Source organism: Echiichthys vipera (assembly GCF_963691815.1).
Source record: "Echiichthys vipera genome assembly, chromosome: 18".
NCBI lineage: Eukaryota > Metazoa > Chordata > Actinopteri > Perciformes > Trachinidae > Echiichthys > Echiichthys vipera.
The window spans coordinates 230429-237088 of NC_139843.1; positions in this window are offsets into that span (position 1 = coordinate 230429).

Consider the following 6660-nt stretch of genomic DNA (forward strand, 5'->3'; position numbering starts at 1 on the left):
ACTGAACTAGTCGCATGTATTCTGTCTCAATATAATATTATATAACTGAAACAGAGTCCAGGTTTCTGTTCTCTAATATAGGATGCATGAGTATTACTGAACAGAGTCCATGTTTCTGACCTCTAATATAGATATTATAATAACTGAACATAGTCCATGTTTCTGTCTCTAATATAATATTATAAGTAACTGAACAGAGTCCATGTTTCTGTCTCTAATATAATATTATAAGTAACTGAACAGAGTCCATGTTTCTGTCTCTAATATAATATTATAATAACTGAACAGAGTCCATGTTTCTGTCTCTAATATAATATTATAATAACTGAACAGAGTCCATGTTTCTGTCTCTAATATAATGATTATAATAACTGAACAGAGTCCATGTTTCTGTCTCTAATATAATATTATAATAACTGAACAGAGTCCATGTTTCTGTCTCTAATATAATATTATAATAACTGAACAGAGTCCATGTTTCTACTCTAATATAATATTATAATAACTGAACAGAGTCCATGTTTTCTACTCTAATATAATATTATAATAACTGAACAGAGTCCATGTTTCTGACTCTAATATAATATTATAATAACTGAACAGAGTCCATGTTTCTGACTCTAATATAATATTATAATAACTGAACAGAGTCCATGTTTCTTCTCTAATATATTATTATAATAACTGAACAGAGTCCATGTTTCTACTCTAATATAATATTATAATAACTGAACAGAGTCCATGTTTCTACTCTAATATAATATTATAATAACTGAACAGAGTCCATGTTTCTACTCTAATATAATATTATAATAACTGAACAGAGTCCATGTTTCTACTCTAATATAATATTATAATAACTGAACAGAGTCCATGTTTCTACTCTAATATAATATTATAATAACTGAACAGAGTCCATGTTTCTACTCTAATATAATATTATAATAACTGAACAGAGTCCATGTTTCTGTCTCTAATATAATATTATAATAACTGAACAGAGTCCATGTTTCTACTCTAATATAATATTATAATAACTGAACAGAGTCCATGTTTCTACTCTAATATAATATTATAATAACTGAACAGAGTCCATGTTTCTACTCTAATATAATATTATAATAACTGAACAGAGTCCATGTTTCTGTCTCTAATATAATATTATAATAACTGAACAGAGTCCATGTTTCTGTCTCTAATATAATATTATAATAACTGAACAGAGTCCATGTTTCTACTCTAATATAATATTATAATAACTGAACAGAGTCCATGTTTCTACTCTAATATAATATTATAATAACTGAACAGAGTCCATGTTTCTGTCTCTAATATAATATTATAATAACTGAACAGAGTCCATGTTTCTGTCTCTAATATAATATTATAATAACTGAACAGAGTCCATGTTTCTACTCTAATATAATATTATAATAACTGAACAGAGTCCATGTTTCTGCTCTAATATAATATTATAATAACTGAACAGAGTCCATGTTTCTGTCTCTAATATAATATTATAATAACTGAACAGAGTCCATGTTTCTACTCTAATATAATATTATAATAACTGAACAGAGTCCATGTTTCTACTCTAATATAATATTATAATAACTGAACAGAGTCCATGTTTCTGTCTCTAATATAATATTATAATAACTGAACAGAGTCCATGTTTCTGCTCTAATATAATATTATAATAACTGAACAGAGTCCATGTTTCTACTCTAATATAATATTATAATAACTGAACAGAGTCCATGTTTCTGACTCTAATATAATATTATAATAACTGAACAGAGTCCATGTTTCTGTCTCTAATATAATATTATAATAACTGAACAGAGTCCATGTTTCTGCTCTAATATAATATTATAATAACTGAACAGAGTCCATGTTTCTGTCTCTAATATAATATTATAATAACTGAACAGAGTCCATGTTTCTACTCTAATATAATATTATAATAACTGAACAGAGTCCATGTTTCTACTCTAATATAATATTATAATAACTGAACAGAGTCCATGTTTCTGACTCTAATATAATATTATAATAACTGAACAGAGTCCATGTTTCTACTCTAATATAATATTATAATAACTGAACAGAGTCCATGTTTCTACTCTAATATAATATTATAATAACTGAACAGAGTCCATGTTTCTGACTCTAATATAATATTATAATAACTGAACAGAGTCCATGTTTCTACTCTAATATAATATTATAATAACTGAACAGAGTCCATGTTTCTGTCTCTAATATAATATTATAATAACTGAACAGAGTCCATGTTTCTGTCTCTAATATAATATTATAATAACTGAACAGAGTCCATGTTTCTACTCTAATATAATATTATAATAACTGAACAGAGTCCATGTTTCTACTCTAATATAATATTATAATAACTGAACAGAGTCCATGTTTCTGTCTCTAATATAATATTATAATAACTGAACAGAGTCCATGTTTCTGTCTCTAATATAATATTATAATAACTGAACAGAGTCCATGTTTCTGTCTCTAATATAATATTATAATAACTGAACAGAGTCCATGTTTCTACTCTAATATAATATTATAATAACTGAACAGAGTCCATGTTTCTACTCTAATATAATATTATAATAACTGAACAGAGTCCATGTTTCTACTCTAATATAATATTATAATAACTGAACAGAGTCCATGTTTCTACTCTAATATAATATTATAATAACTGAACAGAGTCCATGTTTCTGTCTCTAATATAATATTATAATAACTGAACAGAGTCCATGTTTCTGCTCTAATATAATATTATAATAACTGAACAGAGTCCATGTTTCTGTCTCTAATATAATATTATAATAACTGAACAGAGTCCATGTTTCTACTCTAATATAATATTATAATAACTGAACAGAGTCCATGTTTCTGCTCTAATATAATATTATAATAACTGAACAGAGTCCATGTTTCTACTCTAATATAATATTATAATAACTGAACAGAGTCCATGTTTCTGTCTCTAATATAATATTATAATAACTGAACAGAGTCCATGTTTCTACTCTAATATAATATTATAATAACTGAACAGAGTCCATGTTTCTGCTCTAATATAATATTATAATAACTGAAACAGAGTCCATGTTTCTACTCTAATATAATATTATAATAACTGAACAGAGTCCATGTTTCTGTCTCTAATATAATATTATAATAACTGAACAGAGTCCATGTTTCTACTCTAATATAATATTATAATAACTGAACAGAGTCCATGTTTCTACTCTAATATAATATTATAATAACTGAACAGAGTCCATGTTTCTACTCTAATATAATATTATAATAACTGAACAGAGTCCATGTTTCTGTCTCTAATATAATATTATAATAACTGAACAGAGTCCATGTTTCTGTCTCTAATATAATATTATAATAACTGAACAGAGTCCATGTTTCTACTCTAATATAATATTATAATAACTGAACAGAGTCCATGTTTCTGTCTCTAATATAATATTATAATAACTGAACAGAGTCCATGTTTCTACTCTAATATAATATTATAATAACTGAACAGAGTCCATGTTTCTGCTCTAATATAATATTATAATAACTGAACAGAGTCCATGTTTCTGCTCTAATATAATATTATAATAACTGAACAGAGTCCATGTTTCTGTCTCTAATATAATATTATAATAACTGAACAGAGTCCATGTTTCTGTCTCTAATATAATATTATAATAACTGAACAGAGTCCATGTTTCTACTCTAATATAATATTATAATAACTGAACAGAGTCCATGTTTCTACTCTAATATAATATTATAATAACTGAACAGAGTCCATGTTTCTACTCTAATATAATATTATAATAACTGAACAGAGTCCATGTTTCTGTCTCTAATATAATATTATAATAACTGAACAGAGTCCATGTTTCTGTCTCTAATATAATATTATAATAACTGAACAGAGTCCATGTTTCTACTCTAATATAATATTATAATAACTGAACAGAGTCCATGTTTCTACTCTAATATAATATTATAATAACTGAACAGAGTCCATGTTTCTACTCTAATATAATATTATAATAACTGAACAGAGTCCATGTTTCTACTCTAATATAATATTATAATAACTGAACAGAGTCCATGTTTCTACTCTAATATAATATTATAATAACTGAACAGAGTCCATGTTTCTGTCTCTAATATAATATTATAATAACTGAACAGAGTCCATGTTTCTGTCTCTAATATAATATTATAATAACTGAACAGAGTCCATGTTTCTGCTCTAATATAATATTATAATAACTGAACAGAGTCCATGTTTCTACTCTAATATAATATTATAATAACTGAACAGAGTCCATGTTTCTACTCTAATATAATATTATAATAACTGAACAGAGTCCATGTTTCTGCTCTAATATAATATTATAATAACTGAACAGAGTCCATGTTTCTGTCTCTAATATAATATTATAATAACTGAACAGAGTCCATGTTTCTGCTCTAATATAATATTATAATAACTGAACAGAGTCCATGTTTCTGTCTCTAATATAATATTATAATAACTGAACAGAGTCCATGTTTCTACTCTAATATAATATTATAATAACTGAACAGAGTCCATGTTTCTACTCTAATATAATATTATAATAACTGAACAGAGTCCATGTTTCTGTCTCTAATATAATATTATAATAACTGAACAGAGTCCATGTTTCTACTCTAATATAATATTATAATAACTGAACAGAGTCCATGTTTCTGTCTCTAATATAATATTATAATAACTGAACAGAGTCCATGTTTCTACTCTAATATAATATTATAATAACTGAACAGAGTCCATGTTTCTACTCTAATATAATATTATAATAACTGAACAGAGTCCATGTTTCTGTCTCTAATATAATATTATAATAACTGAACAGAGTCCATGTTTCTACTCTAATATAATATTATAATAACTGAACAGAGTCCATGTTTCTACTCTAATATAATATTATAATAACTGAACAGAGTCCATGTTTCTGCTCTAATATAATATTATAATAACTGAACAGAGTCCATGTTTCTACTCTAATATAATATTATAATAACTGAACAGAGTCCATGTTTCTACTCTAATATAATATTATAATAACTGAACAGAGTCCATGTTTCTGCTCTAATATAATATTATAATAACTGAACAGAGTCCATGTTTCTACTCTAATATAATATTATAATAACTGAACAGAGTCCATGTTTCTGCTCTAATATAATATTATAATAACTGAACAGAGTCCATGTTTCTACTCTAATATAATATTATAATAACTGAACAGAGTCCATGTTTCTACTCTAATATAATATTATAATAACTGAACAGAGTCCATGTTTCTGTCTCTAATATAATATTATAATAACTGAACAGAGTCCATGTTTCTGCTCTAATATAATATTATAATAACTGAACAGAGTCCATGTTTCTACTCTAATATAATATTATAATAACTGAACAGAGTCCATGTTTCTGTCTCTAATATAATATTATAATAACTGAACAGAGTCCATGTTTCTGTCTCTAATATAATATTATAATAACTGAACAGAGTCCATGTTTCTACTCTAATATAATATTATAATAACTGAACAGAGTCCATGTTTCTGTCTCTAATATAATATTATAATAACTGAACAGAGTCCATGTTTCTACTCTAATATAATATTATAATAACTGAACAGAGTCCATGTTTCTACTCTAATATAATATTATAATAACTGAACAGAGTCCATGTTTCTACTCTAATATAATATTATAATAACTGAACAGAGTCCATGTTTCTACTCTAATATAATATTATAATAACTGAACAGAGTCCATGTTTCTGCTCTAATATAATATTATAATAACTGAACAGAGTCCATGTTTCTACTCTAATATAATATTATAATAACTGAACAGAGTCCATGTTTCTACTCTAATATAATATTATAATAACTGAACAGAGTCCATGTTTCTACTCTAATATAATATTATAATAACTGAACAGAGTCCATGTTTCTGTCTCTAATATAATATTATAATAACTGAACAGAGTCCATGTTTCTGTCTCTAATATAATATTATAATAACTGAACAGAGTCCATGTTTCTGCTCTAATATAATATTATAATAACTGAACAGAGTCCATGTTTCTGTCTCTAATATAATATTATAATAACTGAACAGAGTCCATGTTTCTACTCTAATATAATATTATAATAACTGAACAGAGTCCATGTTTCTACTCTAATATAATATTATAATAACTGAACAGAGTCCATGTTTCTACTCTAATATAATATTATAATAACTGAACAGAGTCCATGTTTCTACTCTAATATAATATTATAATAACTGAACAGAGTCCATGTTTCTACTCTAATATAATATTATAATAACTGAACAGAGTCCATGTTTCTACTCTAATATAATATTATAATAACTGAACAGAGTCCATGTTTCTGTCTCTAATATAATATTATAATAACTGAACAGAGTCCATGTTTCTGTCTCTAATATAATATTATAATAACTGAACAGAGTCCATGTTTCTACTCTAATATAATATTATAATAACTGAACAGAGTCCATGTTTCTGTCTCTAATATAAT